The 18,186-nt window shown below is 38.5% G+C and overlaps 1 protein-coding gene across 2 annotated transcripts in view; it reads right to left on the reverse strand.

The window, feature by feature from the left end:
- The window catches only part of LCP1 (lymphocyte cytosolic protein 1), a 90,435-nt gene that overhangs the window by 42,507 nt on the left and 29,742 nt on the right, over positions 1-18,186 (reverse strand). The window contains exon 1 of one of the 2 annotated variants that reach the window (XM_019753557.3): positions 11,819-11,956. The exons of the other annotated variant lie outside the window; for it this stretch is intronic. The gene's annotated coding sequence lies outside the window, so the exon portion shown is untranslated. Of the gene's footprint in view, positions 1-11,818; positions 11,957-18,186 lie in introns of those variants that run through there. 2 annotated transcript variants of the gene reach the window in all.

Consider the following 18,186-nt stretch of genomic DNA (forward strand, 5'->3'; position numbering starts at 1 on the left):
GTTTCCAGAAGGAAATCCTTGGTGGTCAAGGCTCTCCTTGCTATCTTCAGTTACAGTGCTTATTGCATTCACTTTAGGCAACGCAAACACTCATCTTCCTCAAACAACACAATGATGCTGCTTACAAGCCATTTTGGTTTATTTGTATGTACATAGCTTCCCCCTTTTATTGTCATCACCCATTTAGAAAATACAGACCTGCAAAGTGAGAAGGGAACTGGACATGTTAGAAAATGGGAAAATGGGGGCCCTGAAAAGTGAAGTTGCTCCCCAAAGTCTCAAAGTGAGTCAGTAACTAGTCTGAAAACAGAAGTGGAGTCTCTAAATCTTGGTTTGGTCTAGCTAAGGTATGGGAAAAACACAAGTCAATTAGCATTAAACAACCTAAAGTTAAAAATACCCCTTGAGATGCACATTCCCTGAAATGTACTTTACATCTTAGATATGTGGATGAGAGGAGAGTAAGAGGAGCTTCTTCTTCCTCACGTTTCAAGAATGGCACAGGCTCCTTAGTTTACAGCTTCACCTATGCTAGAATAGAACTCCTTTTTCTACCTGTCTAAGCCAAGGAAAGGCATTTCAGGCATCCTACAAACCTTATCCAAAAATTAATGATCCTATCTTCCTTTAAAAAATTAGGCTTGAGAGAAAGAAAGAGAATGAACTAGGAAGCAACATGGTATGGTGAAAAGATGTTGGGTTTTCTGGTGCAACAGCTTCTTGCTGTGTGTTTTGTGCATGTTACTTAAATTTTCTGAGCCTCAGTTTCTTCACAAGTAAAAAGGGGATATTCATAATGCAACTGTAGTTCTCACACCATAGAGCTGTGTTAGAATTAAATGAAACAAAGTGTTTCAGTTGCATACAACAATGCTTGGAGAAAGAAGGAAGGAAGGAAGGAAGGAAGGAAGGAAGGAAGGAAGGAAGGAAGGAAGGAAGGAGAACATAAAACTTTTACAAAATTAGCTTGGGGAACAAACCCAATTTCCACTATAAGTTGTATAAAATATTATATAGAGTCACCATCTAAAATCCACACTTAATTGTATATATGTTATGTGTGTGTGTGTGTGTGTGTGTATAAATCTAGATTTCATATCTGTGCTCTATCTTCAAATGTTTCTGGCTCGGCTTGTTTGGGCTCTTGGACCACATTTCTCATCCAGTGTCCTAGAAGTGAGCCTCAAAAGCTATTGTACAATTGATAGATGATACCAACTAGTGTTGGTTGATCTCATCTTGAGTGGTCACGGAACCCTGGGCTTAGCCTTGCCTGATATAATGATGGTGGAAAGTACCTTCTAACAGTTGAGGAAGTGTGGCCAGAATGGGAAAATTACAGCAACCTTAAGAAAAGTCTGACCACATCCACCATGCGTCATGAAGAGAAAAGAGACCTTTGGGTATCTCTAATGAAAACCATTGGGCAACACTTCCTCACTCTCGGGGGCACCAATGCTTGGGACCTGATTCTGTTAGCCTATATTCTACTTTTATCTGCACTTCACTTCCCAATTCTCTAGGCATTTTTCTCTATTATAGTTTCAGCTAGAAAACCAATGAGACAATGTGCAGCGACATTTGTATATTAGCAATGACAACAGAAGCTTCTATTTATTCTTAATAATGTGACATCATTTTTATAGGTTCCTTGGGGGTAGTGCTTTTAGACTATCTAATGACAAGCTCATTCTCAGAAAAAACAAAATGAGGAGTTACAGATAAATTGAGGCAGGAAATTTTAATTTGATGGGCTATACTTATCTTTACTTCATTGGAAGCCACACTTTGGTTGGCAAATAATTACAAATACCAACTTACACTGAGCTATGCGATAATATTTCTTTTGTCAAAATTTTAAATAACTAAATAGCTTAGTCTAATACCTCCATAACTTTTATTTTAAGGTCTTTCTACCATATAACCCTCAAGCACGTATTTTTTGTTTTGTTTTTTCAAATGTGTTTGGAATATCAGCAGACCCATCAAAAGTAAAGTTGGCATCTCCGCCTGATGGAAAATGTGACACTAGGAGTAAACATCTACTAGTCAAATCACAGAAAGGAATATTTAGACTTATTAAAAGCAGCTAGTGGGTGACGTTAGAAGACCCAATGCAGTTTAAATACACATTCTGGAACCTTCAGGAAACCATGACTATAAAATGGGTAAAGGCAATTTTGGCTCTGGCACTTACTGGTCCTGTGATGTTGGACTTAATTCTTCCTGAACCCCAGTTTGGTCATCTGTTATAAGATGATGATAGCATGAATTTTATGCAGCTTTTGTGTGGAAATAGAACAACAAACATATATCAAGTACTTAGCATGATGCCTAGCAATCAGTAAGGACTTAATAAGTCAGTAGAGATGGTAAGTGTAGCAAAGTGAAATATACATATAGATCGACAAAATTAGGAAATGAAAGGGATGAGGAAAATAAACCAAAAACAGATCTGGGAAATAGCTAGGACTTTCCCCTATTTTGTAGAGGAAACTGAGCTTCAGAAGGCTTCAAGACACTTGCTCAGGCTCCACATTTAATAAAGGGTTAGAATATGAATCCAAATTTGCCTACAAGTTTGCTCTCTCTTCTTTATATCATACTAGTTTGTTTCATGCTCAAAAACTGCAGACACACACTCAGACTCACAGGCTTTAAAAAATTGGCATTAAGAGAGATCTGAAATGGTGGAGTAGAAAAACACTATGCTTGCCTCAACCCGTGAACACATCAAAATTAAAACTAAATTGTAGAACAATCAACCTGGAGAACCATCTGAAGTCTAGCTGAGCAGAAGTTTTATAACTAAGAATATAAAGAAGAACCCATGTTGAGACTGGTAGGTGGGGTGAGATGTGAAATGGGCTGGACCCAAACCTCAGGGTGGCAGTTGAGAATCGGGTGGGGGGGTATCTTGGCCACAGAGGTTCCCCGTGGAGGAGCAAGGGACCCCAGCCCCTCAGACCAGGCTCCCCAGCCCAGAGTACTATGCCAGGCATAGGAGGGCCCACAATATCTGGCTGTGAAAAATAGTGAGGATTCAAACCATCCGGTGAGACGGAAAACTGTGGGAAACCTAGATGTCCTTTAAAAAGGCCCATACACAGCCTCACTCGCCCATAGGCACTCACCCTGGGTTCTGGCGAGGGACAATGATATGTGGGGGTGTCGCAGACATACATGGAAAGATTGTGTTGTGTGGCTTCAGGGAGAGGACTGGAGGAACACTTCCCATTTTCCCTTGTGCAGCCAGCAGGTGGACATGATATTTCCTGTGTTGAGCCCTCCCCCTATGCCAATGGCCAAATCTGAAGGTAAATTGGTCTGGTAAGCTTTGCTCTCTCCACCCTGGTGACCCACTGAGAGCCAACCAAACTCAATTCCATACTAAACAAGGTTTTATCAGTGGCTGCACCTTACAAGAGCCAGTAGCTGGCAGCAGGCCTCAAACTGTCCTGGCTTTTTGCGGAGCTATTTCAGACCTGGTACTGGTGGCAGTCATCCTCAGTTCATAGCGTGGCCCCTCCCACATGCGTGGTCCCTCCCACATGCCTTCAGATCCAGTACCAGCAGCAACCAACCGTGGCATGCTTTGTAACTCCTAGCAAGTAGTACCTGGCTAGTTATAGGCATTTGCTGACCTTGAACTGCACCGGAACCACTCCCAAAAGGCCCCAGAGCCAACATACTTGGAGGTTGGCTTCAAACCACAACAGAGCACCATTCAATTAGCCCCACAAGTGGCACACACAAAGGGTGGTTTCAAAAGGCACAGAGCCCCCTGGGACAAATCCTGCTCCATGGGGAAAGCACCCTATACAGTAGCTCATAAGCTGTGGATGTGGCCAAACTCCACAGCCAGTAAGCATGATGGTCAATCCCACCTACTGATGTGCCAATAGCAATTAGGGCTCAAATATAACAGGAGGTCATACGCAAGGGACACTCTTGGAGCACCTGGAGCAGGAGACCAGGGAGACTGTGCCACTGGGCCTCATAGGGTACCTACTACATAAGGTCACCCGGCAAGACTGGGAGACATAGCAGATCTACCTAATACATAGAAACAAACACAGAGAAGCATCCAATATGAGGAAACAAAGAAATACAAGCCAAATGAAAGAACAGGAGAAAACTCCAGAAAAAGAACTAAACAAAATGGAGGCAAGCAACCTACCAGATACAGAGCTGAAAACACTAATTATAAGGAGGCTCAAGGAACTTAGAATTTGAACAAAGAGATAGCAAGCATTAAAAAAAAAAAGACATAGAAAGTATTAAAAAGAACCAGTTGGAAGAGAAGAACATAACAACTTAAATAAAGAATGCACTAGAAGGAATCACCAGCAGGCTAGATGAAGCAAAGGATTGAATCAGTGATTTGGAAGACAAGGTAGCAGAAAACACCCAATTGGAACTGCAAAAAGAAAAAAAGAATTAAAAAAATGAAGATAGTTTAAGAGACCTCTGGGACAACATTAAGCATAACAACATTTGCATCACAGGGTACCAGAAGAAGAGAGAGCAAGAGATTGAGAACCTATTTGAAGAAATAACGTCTGAAAACTTTCCTAACGTGGCCCAAGGAAATAGATATACAAGCCCAGGAATCTCAAAGGGTCCTAAACAAGATGAATCCAAACAGGCCCACACTAAGACACATTATATTACAAAGGCAATGGTTAAAGACAAAGAAAAGCAGCAAGACAAAGCAATTAGTCACTTATAATGGAGCTCCCATAAGATTGTCAGTTGATTTCTCAACAGAGACTTTGCAGGCCAGAAGGGATTAACACAAAATAGTCAAAGTGATGAAAAGCAAGGACCTACAACCAAGATTACACTACCTAGCAACCCTACCATTTAATATCGAATGACTGATAAAGAGCTTCCCAGCCAAGAACAAAGGAGTTCATCACCACCAAACCTTTATTACAAGGAATGGTAGAGAGACTTCTTTAAGATGGGAAAAAATTTTTAAAATATGAATAATAAAATGGCAATAACTACATAGCTATCAACAATTACTTTAAATGTAAATGGATAAATGGTCCAATCAAAAACATAGGGTGGCTGAATGGATAAGAAAACAAAAACCATACATATGCTGCCTACAGAAGACTCACTTCAGACTGAAAGGTCCATACAGATGGAAAGTCAAGGGATGGGAAGTTATTTCATGGAAAAAGAAAAAAAGCTGGGGTAGCAATACTTATACAAGACAAAATAGACTTTAAAACAAAGGCTATAACAAAAGACAAAGCAGAAATCAGTAATCCCACCTCTGGGTATTTACCCAAAGAAACACAAAATTCAACTTTAAGGGGACATGTGCATCCATGTGTTCATTGTAGCACTATTTACAATTGCCAAGGTGTAAAGACAGCCTGGGTGTACATTGAGGGATGAATGGTTAAAGAGGAGGGGTACATACATAGATATACAATGGAACATTGCTCAGCCAGGGAAGGGAATGTGTTCTCTCCATCTGTTGTGGCATGGATGGACCTGGGGGTATTGTACTGAGTGGCGTATGTCAAACAGAGAAAGACAGATGCAATGTGATTTCACTTATATGTGGAATCTAAAGAACAAAAAACAAACAAAACAGAAACACACTCCTAGATACAGAGAATATTTTGATGGTTGCCTGATGGGAGGGATGTAGAAGGAGCAGGTGAAAAACAGGAAGGGATTAAGAAGTACAAATTGGTTGTTACAAAATAGTCATGGGGATGTAAAGTAAAGCATAGGGAATATAATCAATAATACAGTGACAACTGTATATAGTGCCAGGTGGGTACTGACAGTCAGGGGGATTATTTCTTAAATTATGCAAATGTCTAACCACTATTCTGTACAACTGAAATTAATACAAAATAATATTGAACACTAGCTGTAATTGAAAATTTTAAATGGGGGCAAAATGTGAAGGAGAATAAGAGGTTCAAATTTCCAGTTATAAAACAAATAAGTCATGGGGATGTAATGTACAGCAAAGGAAATATAATCAATAATATTGTGATAGTGTGGTCCAGTGTCCGATGGTTGCTGGACTTATCACGGTGATCACTTTTTTAGGAATATAAATGATGAATAACTATGGTATATACCTGAAACTGATATAGTATTGTATGTTAGCTATATTTTAAAAATCCCTGACATTATATATGATATTACATCCATCATATATTATAAACATTGTATATAATCACCAGAGAGATTAAGTTTCTCAATTGCCTTTCTCTGTGATCACAGGAAAGGAAAAGAGGATCAGGGATATTTTGATGAAAAATCTCAACTTGAAAGGCATCAAGGGAAGAAAAAATATCTGAAAAACTCTTCAGTTTCCTATAATAATCCAACTTTCCAAAGGTAAAAACTTTTGAATGTTTAGAAATCACTGGAAATGACAGGGAAATTCATTTCACATTTTTAAGATGAAGAAAGGGGGCTAATAATGCAAAACTGCTTACTTGTTCTTCATTTTTTTTTCTTTCTTACTTTCACTTTGTATTATTACCCAACTTTCTCCAGAAGGAATGTCTATTCCACTCTTCTTTCTTAATCTGGCCCTCTTGGTGAAGGTAATGGAAGCCAACAATGTCAAGGAGGATCCACATTTTTAAATGTCACCCCTGAGGCTAACCAAAATGCAATTGCAGTTCTCAGTTTTGCCTGAGGAATGGTGAACAGGAAGAAGACGCACATTTTATACAAATACATTTTGCACCTCTTTACTTGATACATTTGGATACACAGCTTTTAGTGATGACTGCCAGACCAGAGGGATCAAAATGCAGGATATTATTTAAATGCAAAGTAATTATTCCATTAATTCACTTCCATCTTGAAAGTGCAACCAGAGAAAAAAGGAAAACAAATTATCTGGGAGATTGAAATTCACATGCATAATTAATTTGCCTGCTGAATTTGGTGTCTTGGCTTTTCTGCTGTGGAGAACATAATCTGTTTTCCATTTTAGCTCATCCAGTCAAGGAGTGTGTGTGTGTGTGTGTGTGTGTGTGTGTGTGAGAGAGAGAGAGAGAGAGAGAGAGAGAGAGAGAGAGAGAGAGAGAGAGAGAGAGAGAGAATCAGTCCATGTAAATGGTGCTGGACTAAAACAAGAATCAATGCTGCAACCTCAGAAATGTGGCTTTGCTAGTTCCTCAATTTACATCTTAGCTTTTCCTTCCCCTAGAAAAAACGGCCAACCATATTTGAGAAACAAGCCGCCTTATAACTTGTGGGTGGGGCTGATGTAGGCGTGGCTCTGAAAGTTGAACAAAACTTATTTTAACTCAGTAAGTGGGTCACTTTTTACTTTTATACTTCAACTCACAATGAAAACAATCTTCAGTTTCTTTGCAGTTTTTAGGATACCTATATTTGTCTATTACTAAATAATTATGGACATGTAAATTGTTTGTAGACATAATAAACTTGAATGTATTCATGTCTCTCAGTCACAATGATGAGAAAATGTGAATGCCACTTGACTAAAAGTGTTCGAACCTTCTATGACTGAAAACTTTTTAAAGATTTTGAGGGTAGAGATCATGTTGTGTGACCCAGGCAGCGGCCTATAAATTGGTAAAAACCAATACTCAGTCAAGTGCACAGAAGGGCTGAGGAAATACTGATGATGATGATGATGATGATGATGGTCTGATGATGATAGTCTGTTTAATAAAAGGAATTATAATACAGATGCATTTATTTGGGATAAATTATGATTATTTGAGTTCAATTCAAGGGCTTAGGTGAAAATAAGTACTATGGTCTGCTGCCTGCTTACTCCAGGAGGTTTCCCCTGGAATTCAGCAGTTAATATAAAACTGATTCAATTGTAGAAAATTAAAGTAATAAAATATTTGAATGTATTAACTAGCCTTAAAATCTGAAGATAACATCAGTAACTACCATACAGGATTGTAGTCATGAATAAATGCATTAATATGGTTTAAATGATTTAAAAATGCTCAATTCAAAGTGAGTAGTACATATGCACTAGCTGTTATTATTGCGGTGATAAATTGAAATTCTTCCCCCCTACCCCCATGCTGTTTACAGTGTCTTACGAGACGGAACGATTATGAAATTACTGGGAAGGCTATGTAATGACTGAAATTGACAAACCAAAACAACAGGAAGTTGAATCAGGAGAGAACTGAGGAAAGCAACCAGAAGATGCCATCTGGGAAGCCCAGTGGTCACAGCTGTAGGGAGATGCCCCTAGAAGATGAACATCTAATCAGATGGCAACTTCTTAGAACTCCAAATGAAAAAATGTGAAACAGGAACACTTTTTATTTAAGAAGTGCACTGCCACCTGTCAAAACAGGGAAACGTGAAATTCTTGGAATCTGCCGACACTGACTAGTTTATATTTTGGTGGACTCTATTTTCATTTCTGCAGGGTTCAATATACAGATGGAATAGCATCATTTCCTTGGATGACATCTGTGAGTTGGGAAACTAGCAGACAAAAGAACACTAGGAAGACAATTCGATTAATCTAAATAATGTCACTCTGCTACAAAATCTGCTATTAGTCATAAGTTCCAATGCCTTTATAATCTTACTTTATAAATTTATGATTTCATAAATATAATTTTGTAAACAAATTTGTTAATGTATTATACCTAACCTGATTTTAAAAGTTGTTTGTCGTCTCGCCAGTATACACCAGAGGGGTCTTTACTTTTTAGGTAACAAGGAGAAGTTGACTTGAGGATTTTCTGAGAATAACCCAAAGTGACTAAAAGTTAGTGATATCCAGTCCTGCATTCTTTGTCATCAAAGAAGCCCACTATCAGGGACATAGCTTTGGTAAGGGCAGCTAACTTTTAGCTCACTGAATAATGAGGTTATAGTTTTGCCTGTTTGCAATGGTCATTGGACAATTTCTTATATTCCTTGAAGCCAATGTCCATGTAGGGTTTTGAGGCTAAAATGAAGAATCATGCTTTGGCAAAGAGAAAGCACGGTAGAATGCAAAATATTATATTATTGTTGTGTCTTGTTTCATAGCAGTCACTGGAAGATATCAGTAAATAGTTAATAAGTGAAATCAAAAGACTTCCTTGAATATGTAAGGAACTGAGAAAAAAAATACTTGTGACAAATTTTCAGTGCAATAAATATCATTAGCACCTACTATTAGGTTGGTGCAAAAGTAATCGCAGATTTTGCAATTATTTGTAACCTCTTAAACCGCAATTACTTTTGCACCAACCTACTACATGCTAGGGGAGCTAGAGAAGGCGCTCAGGCTATCAGCAAATAAGGACTTGAAACTAAAACAATATGATTATTGCTATATTTACTCTAAGATCAAAGCATTGAGCAAACACACACAGAAGAAAATCCGGCAAGAAAGATGGGGGCAGGATCCAGTAGGGAAGACCTCCCAAAGGGCATGTTTCTTGATATGAGCCTTGGAAAATAACCAGACGTCTTTCAAATGAAGAAAGCAATTGGAGAAACAGTTGGAACAAAAAGAAGTAAAAGAGCATAGAACTTTCTGGTGGTTTGTGGTCTTACCCCAGAATGTGGGTGAGGGAGGTGAGGGGAGGAGGGAGCAGCTAGAGCAGAAGGAAGTGACAAGAAATTTAGGTTGGGGAAGTGGTTGACGCCAGTTTGTGAAGGCACACAATTCTTTAGTAATATTAAGCATTAATTAAAAGAAAATACTTCATTCTACTATTACATGAAACCCTCAATGATATCTCTTATTAAAAATAAAAAATGTTTCTGGGTTTATTACAAAATGTTTTCTTTCTCTCTCTTATATTCTCTCTCTCTCTCTCTCTCTCTCTCTCTCTCTTTCTGCTTTCCTCCCTGCCTTTTAAAATTGTGAGTGCCCAGATCTCTTCAGTCAGCTTCAGAAATAAAAGCCTTTAATATGTACATCTAGGAAAGAAAAAGTATGCTAGTGTAGAAGGGAGGATGTGGAACAGACACATGCTTATAGAGAGGCATTATGGAGCCGAAAAGCCTGCTGCCTACCACCCCTCCCCCCTCCAACTGCCCAGTGACCTTGGGTCAGTTCCTTCAATGATCTAAGCCCACTCCTCACCTGTAAAGATACTTTAGAGAATTAAATGAGATAATGCATGACGAGTGGCTGCACATACTAAATACTTATAAATATAAGTGTTATTACTACTTGTTAGTCCTCTCTAATTTAAATAAATACATTTGAATGAGACCTTACTTCTTGGCCTTCCCTTCTCCAAAGGGTTTAGAAAAAGAATTATAAATGATGTTAAAACACTGAAATTGTTCCCCAATTACCAACTGTTTCAAGGCCTAATTTATGAAGGAGATACAATTTAAAATCTAACCAAAAAAAAAAAGCATTCCTGAGATTGCTAATGAAATGTCCCCCTAAGCACAACTCCATCCCACTATAGCAGTGCTTGTCCAAAGGGCAAGACCCAGAAGATTCCCTTTCAATATTGGGAAAATACTGACATACCTTCACATCCTAATTTATTTTATTCTCATTAATATTTTTACCTAAAATAACACATAGCATATTTTTTAAATTTTGGGGGAGAGGGGAGGGTTCAAGTCCTCCTCTCCCGATTTCACATTATTTCAGGTGAGATGGGTAAAACAATATTGATCGTCATATTTTGCCATGTCCAGAAATTCACATTTATAGGTAAATAGCTAATTTCATTCAAAATTGCCTGTGTGGATATTCTTGAAACAATTTTATTTAATAGAAACCAATTATAATAAATTTATGTAAATTTAAAATAAAAATGTGTGGATAAATCACCTTTGTTTAATGATTTTTTAAAAAAACGTTGTCCTGAGGATGTAGTTTCAGAAAAGAAATTGCTATACTTGATTAAGAAAAAGTGGGTTTTGCTAAGTATGCTGATAAATAAATCCATTTCCAGTCCAAATGGCTTTTATGTTTATCATCTGTCAAGGGTTCTTAATATTGTTGGATAATGATAATTAAATAAAGGCTGATGCTACAAGATCCAAAGTCTATGTTTGAACAAATTTCCTGGAATTAATATCCCATATCAACTTCAGAAGAATTTCTGTTGTAGACAGAAACCTTTCATCCAGAACTTAACGGTCATTTTGTATGCTCATAAGCATAATTGGTAGGTCAGACAATGCTATGAAAAAGTACAATTAAGCAACACAAATTGCTTTTAGTTTTAGAGAATAAACGGAGAAGAGGTGGCCTCTAATTCCATGTGGTTATTAAGCACACCCATTAAAAACCATTGGCATCCAAATCACTCAAATAACTAGGATCACACTAATATATGGCTCAAGATGTTAATATATCCACTAAAGTATTGTAAAGAAGTTTTTTAGTAAAACAGAACCATAGGAGCTAAAGTTAAATTCCTCCTCATTCGGCTAAAGTTAAATTCCCCTCATTCAGCACAATCTAAATGATCAATATATACTTTACTGAAAACGTTTTAAAACAGATAAAATCACAGTAAACAGCTTTCCTGAAATAAAGCAATTGAAATAAATCAGAACATGGTTTGGTTTAAAAGGAAAAAAATCATAGTTTTGGGGGCGGTAACAGTGGATAACTGGAGAATAAGCCACCAAGAGAGCTGAGGGTTTCCACTCTGGGTGGCCACATGAGGTGACTGCAGCATTGCTCGGCAGTTTAGCAGTGGCAGGGCTCTCATAGGGCTCAGGTGACAGGTGCCCAGACCTCTCGTCCTCTGAAGGCAAACTCCACAATCCATGGAAACAGCCACCCAACAAGCAAAACACCATAAGCACTTAGAAATGACAAAACGACATAAAGAAAATTTACCTTGTAGAAAAACTGTCCTCAATGGTACTGGCGTGTGACCAGAAAACCCCTTCTTTCTGATCTGCAGAACAACTTTGTCAACCCCGAGTGTGCGGTCACAAGGCAGGAAGTGACTAAAATGGCAAATCACCAGCCAAGAAAGAAATAGATTTTGTCTTTATAAGGACATTTTACTTAAGTTTTTTTTTCGTGTCTCCTCCCTGCAAAAATCACCTGACAGAACAGGTCACACTGAAATTTAGAAGCCTCTTACCACTTCCTCTTCATAAGCATTTTTCTCTTTCCTTCCCCTTCTTTCTCCTCTAGCTGTCTGTTAGGCTCAGGGCTACTTAAACCTGTCTGAGTTCAGATCACAAGGCAAGGTCAGCCTGCTACCTTGACTTCTTTCTCTGACCCCAGTTGCGAATGCAAAGCCCAGGTTTCTAGTTGCTTATAGCAAAGATAAACAAATTATTCATTTTGAGTGAAAGAGCCAAGGGAAAATTTGGCAATACTCCTGAAATAAACTAAAAGGGATTTCCTTGGGAAAACCCTGCCTCAGCCAAAACCCAACCTCTCTTAAGAGTCCCCGAATAATGATTTTATTGGTGCAAACAAAACAAAATGGCCTCTTTAAGGGGAAGGGCCAAAAAAGGAAGGTCACTAGATTATTTACACACCCTTTTATTTATAGAACACCTATGTGCTAGGGATCGCTTTAACCCAATTAGCGACTTCAATTATTTAGATGTTTCCTATCAAGAGCACCAGCGGATCACTCAGACAGCTGTGATGGTTAAATGGGTATATATATATATATATATATATATATATATATATATATATATATATAGTAGTTGACATTCATTATTGTTCAGCTCCAGCTTCAGGTGTACAATGCAGTGATCAGGCATCTACACCATCCCTGAGGTGGTCTCCCTAATAAGACAAGTGTCCATCGGTACCCTTGTAGTTACAAGAAGTGGCATACAGCATTAGGAATAGAGACAGACAGTGGAAATGTAACGGCGATATGCGATGTCAGAGGAGTAGTAGATTGGGGGAGGGGGGTTATCACTTTCTGAGGGATATAAATGATAAATGTCTGACTATTATATTGTTTTGTACACCTGAAACTAATAAATAAATAAATAAATAAATAAAAAGAGACCCCCTCCCCCCAAAAAAAATGGGCAGCTAAATTCCTTCATACAGACCAGATTTATTTTTGAATGCGCATTTAAGAGAACTAGCAAGAGAATAGCTCTATTATATGCCCAAACCTAGATGCTTGTCTCGAGGGCAAATTCCATCTTCAAATGTAAGTGTTCAAGGGCTCATAACCTAACAGTGGTTGTGAGGGTGTGTAGCACCCTGAGTAATGTTGATGAACTTTAAGCATCGTCTCCACATTGCCTGGAGACAGTGTGGTGGTGGTGGGGTGGGGGGGGCAGCCTGCTATTAAGAAATCAGGGTATACGGCTGTGCTCCAGGTCTTACAGTGATGATGTTTGGTCATTCCATTCACTTCTGTATTTACTGGGGTCGTGGGACCCTGCCAGTGGGTACTCTGTTTAGGGGGCTGCCTTTTTATTTCTTTTGCTTCTTTGATTTCTCCTCTGGAAAGTTTCAGCGCCTGACCTCAAATGTTAAACCAAGCAGTTTTGGTTTCTCTACTCCATTAGCCAGTGGTGGGCCACTTCTTAGTCTGAACCCCACAGTGGCCATCTTAGGGGTTGGGCACAACAACAGGAACAGATGATGGAGATTCAGTCCATTCTAGAAGTGGTTCATCTCATATAGAACTATATTGTGACACCCCAGGGAAGACTAAGGAGGTGAATCGAACCCTGTTTTCTCCATTGCATAATTACTCCCCAGGAATAAGTTGCAGAGCAGTTTCAAGAAGCACCTAAATTCTTTCAGGACACGAGAGAAGCGTCCATGTATTGCTGTGACAGGACAGATCACATTACAATGCAGCCAAAGGCTGGTGGTTTCCATGCTGGTCACTTGGGGTCCTATAGCAGGACTCCACTGATAATGTCTTGATGGGCTTTGGGATAAAAAAGTGTGAGGTAACTGTGGATCTACTTAAAAAAATATGGTTCTGCATCCCTATGGTTTCAGGACGGAATGAAGGTCCAGCAGTAACACCTCATAAATGGAAACAGAGACTCACTTCTGTACCTGGGAGAAAGAAAGCAGCAGCACTGTGTATTTACTGTTGCCTGGTCATCGGTGACCTGAGGGATCTATAAAGAGCCAAATATACTTGAGAATTGGCTCAACAAGTGCTTGGGTGCCTATCTGTAGGCACTGGTGATTCAGAAATGAGCAAGACACAATCACTGCTCTCAAAGAATATGAGGTGTGATTAAAAAAAAATACGGTGAATGTTTAAATTAAAAAAAATTATTACAATAAAAGACACATTACCATTAATCCCCCTCAAAATCCTCCCCCTCACCTTGAACACAATTATCCCGTCGTTCTTGCCACTTCCTGAAGCAGTTCTGGAAGTCTTCTTTCATGAGTGTCTTTAGTTGCACTGCTGTGGCTGCCTTGATGCCCTGAATCGATTCAAAATGTTTAACTTTCATGGCCACTTTGACTTTGGGGAAGAGCCAGAAGTCGCACGGTGCCAGATCTGGTGCATAAGTTGGATGAGGACACACTGTAATGTTTTTATTTGACAGAAATTGCCGTACTAGAAGCTATATGTGACATGGGATGTTGTCATGATAGAGGATGAAGTAAAGACACTCATGAAAAAGGACTTCCAGAACTGCTTCAGAAAGTGGCAACAATGATGGGATAAGTGTATTGAAGCTAGAGGGAGTATTTTCAGGGGGATTAATGGCAAAGTGTCTTTTATTATAACACATTTTTTAAATTTAAACATTCACCGTATCTTTTATCACACCTCGTACATGATCTAGTAGAGGAGAAAGACATGTAAGTAAATAAATGTCATCTATTATGAAAGGGGTGAAACAAGCAGTGGAACAAAGTACAGATTTGAGCAGAGTTGACTTTTGAAGGTGGTGAAACGTATGTTGTTTTGACTAGCAGCAGATTGAAGTCAAAAAAAGAATTTAGGATTCCAGATGATGTCTAGTTTCTAGGAGATGAAAGCCATTGAATTGTGCTGCTTACATCCAGTCAGCTGATAGAGGCTTTCTGCTCTGGCACCAGCTCAGCTTTGGTTTCATAGCAGCGACCCACCACCACCTCACCCACATCCTGGACCACTCCCTCCATCTTAATCTCTCCATCTGCCTCTCAGTGGCATAAATCTACCCAGAGGCAGGCAACTGTTCAGGTCTTAGAGCAAGGCTTTTTCAGACAGGAGTACTGTATCACTGTCAGTGTTTAGAATTGCTTGTGCATCATCATGATAATGAACAGAAGACTGACTTTTGGTTTTTTTATTCTTGTTTTTACCTTCTCTACAATGTACCACTGATAACCCACACCCAGAGTAGACCTTTCCCACCTCCTACTCCCCACTCTCAACAGGCCCTCTACTGCCATCTCGGTCACTTCTTCACTGGCCTGTACTTTGCCTGCGCTCTGCCTCTACTGCCCCCTTAAACCACCCCCCCGCCGACCCCACCAACTGCTGTGAAGCCCACAGCCTCAATCTCTAATACTGCATTAGCTACTACCCTCACAGACTTGCAGTGCTATATATTCAAGCTGCTTGCCTTCAAATTACTTCTTAGAAATACTTTTATTCAATTTCATTAATCACTGACAGCAGGCATTTTCAATCTTGGGTCTGTGGATCCTTAAAATACACACATAATTTTGTGTGTATGTGATTTTTTTTCTGGGTCCACCATATTATTCATCATAATATTAAAGAGACCCCAAAAGTTCGACATGTATTCCAACGTCTCTCCTCTTGCCTAATCTACTCTCCAGCATCATTTCCTGGCCCAAGATTCCTGCCTCTTAGTAACTGAGAGGTCAAGTCATCTGGTATGAGCTGCCTCATTAGCCTCCTCTACTCTCACAAGATCCATCATTTCCTACTGTCTTTCAGTCTTAAAGGAGGTGTTCTTTCATCTTCTCAAGGCCAATAGTTTCCCATTATAATTGTAATCTTATACCTTCTGCTTCCTTAGATACCTTACTCCATCAATTATCCCATGCTTTTCTAGAATCTTTTAATCTCTTTTACTCCCTCCACTTCCCCTTCATTTACTGTACAAAGGAAATTTGTACAAAGGAAAAACACCTCTGCTTCACTCTACTGCTTATCGCCTAACATTTGACAGGCAAGAAATGACAGTAATTAAGATGGGCACAGTCCCTGCCTTTGTAGAATGTCCACTGAATCAAGGACACAGACAAATGAAAAGGCAAGTGGTACTTAGAACCATGACAGATAAAAGCAGAGTGCCTGTGGGAACACAGAGCACTAAGCCAGACTTGGGGTGAGGGAGGCTTGCCCAGGGAGCACCATAGAGTGGTTAAGAGTAAAGATGCTGGGCAGCACTCAGCTCTCCTGCTGTAATAGTTGTGTTACCTTGGGCAAAGTATTTAGTTTCACTGACCTCAGTTTCCTCATCTACAAAATGGTGCTAAGGATAGTGTCTATTTTATACAGTTGCTATGAGGGGTAAGTTAATTATATATGTAGAGAACAAAGAAGAGTGCCTGCCACATAGCAAAGACTATATAAGCGTTAATCTGTCTTTTAATATTTATACCAGACTCTGGATTAAGTCATGTACATTATTTTACTTTTTCCTCCAAACAAGCCTATGAATTAGAGTTTATTGTTCTTCAAGTCTTAAATCATGGTGTGATTCTTATACCATAAAATTAAATTTAAAAGTGAAATTCAGTGGGTTTTGGTATATTGACAGAGTTGGGCAACCATCACACTATATGATTACAGAATATTTTCATCATCCCCCCAAAAACTTTGTACCCATTAGCAGTTATTCCCTGTTTACCCCCACCTTCTGAACTCCCAGCCACTGATCTATTTTGTCTCTGTAGATTTGCCTGTTCTGAACATTTTATATAAATGAATTATACAATACATGGTATTTTGTGACTAGCTTCTTTTACTGAGCATACGGTTTTCAAGGCTCATCCATGTTGTAGCATGTATCAGTACTTCATCCTTTTCTACAGAAGAATAATATTCCATCATATGTACATACCACATTTTACTTATCCACTCATTAGTTGATAGACATTTTAGTTGTTTCCACTTTTTGGATACTATGAATGATGTTGTCGTAACCAATCCTGTGCATGTTTTTGTGTAGACATACGTTTTCTTTAAGTTTTTAATCAAAGTAATACATGTATATAGTCTTAGAAGTCAAATATTACCTCAGGATTTATGGTGAAATACTAGTCTCCTGACCCTCTTTATCTCTGTGTCCAATTCCCATTCCTCAGGAACAATTATTTTCAACAGTTTTAGCGATTTCTTCTGCTACTCTATATTTTTAGATGCTATGCTTATACTGTGTCTTAATTCTTCTGGATTAGATTTTTTTTTTTTTTTTACTTCTTACTCGGGAGATGAAAATTTGGCCCTCTTACTCGATCAACACGCACACACTCACCCTCTTACAACTCTCTAAAACAGGTTATAACTTCTTTTTAGTTAAATTAACATTCAGTTCTTATAATGACTACATAAATATCCATAGTTGACTTATGCAGAGCACTATGTTTATATTTCATTTTTGTATTTTTTTTCATTTGTTAGGTTTCCATGTACCTATTACTAATTCTGTACCAAACTCTCCAACAGAGAGTTTAAAATAATTAAATAATTTTAATTAAATTATTTTAATAAATATTTTATTTAATAATTATTAAATAAATAAATTATTTCTTAAGTTAATTACTAAATAAATGATTATTTATTTAATAATTAATTTAAGAAATACTTTTTAAAAATCAACAATGAGTCCATTTCTCTTTTTTTTCTCTCTTGGAGAGGTCCTTCCTAGAATCCTTCATCCTGTCTGGTCCTGCTGCCAAACTGCCATCCAGAAGTTTCCCTTCACCATCATCCTGGGGAATCTTCTTTTCCCTCTCGGTTGGATCTCCTGTTTCTGGACTTATCATCCATTTTCTTTCTGCCTCCTTGTTTTAATAAGCATATCTAAAAGTAGTAGATTCCTGAGAAAGATTACATGAGACATAAACATTTTGAGACATTCTATAACTAAAAACATAAATAGTCTACTCTCATTCCTGAAAATCATTTTCTCTCAAATTCTGAAGGAGTTGTTCTGGTGTTCTAGGCCCCAGTGTTGCTGTTGAGAGGTCTGACTTATGGTCTCTTGCATGTCACTTTTTTTGTTTTCTAAATTTCTGGAGATATTTAGGACTTTCTCTTTATGCCT

Source organism: Rhinolophus sinicus, chromosome 16 (genome assembly GCF_057876585.1).
Source record: "Rhinolophus sinicus isolate RSI-liver-muscle chromosome 16, RSI-T2T, whole genome shotgun sequence".
Classification (NCBI taxonomy): domain Eukaryota; kingdom Metazoa; phylum Chordata; class Mammalia; order Chiroptera; family Rhinolophidae; genus Rhinolophus; species Rhinolophus sinicus.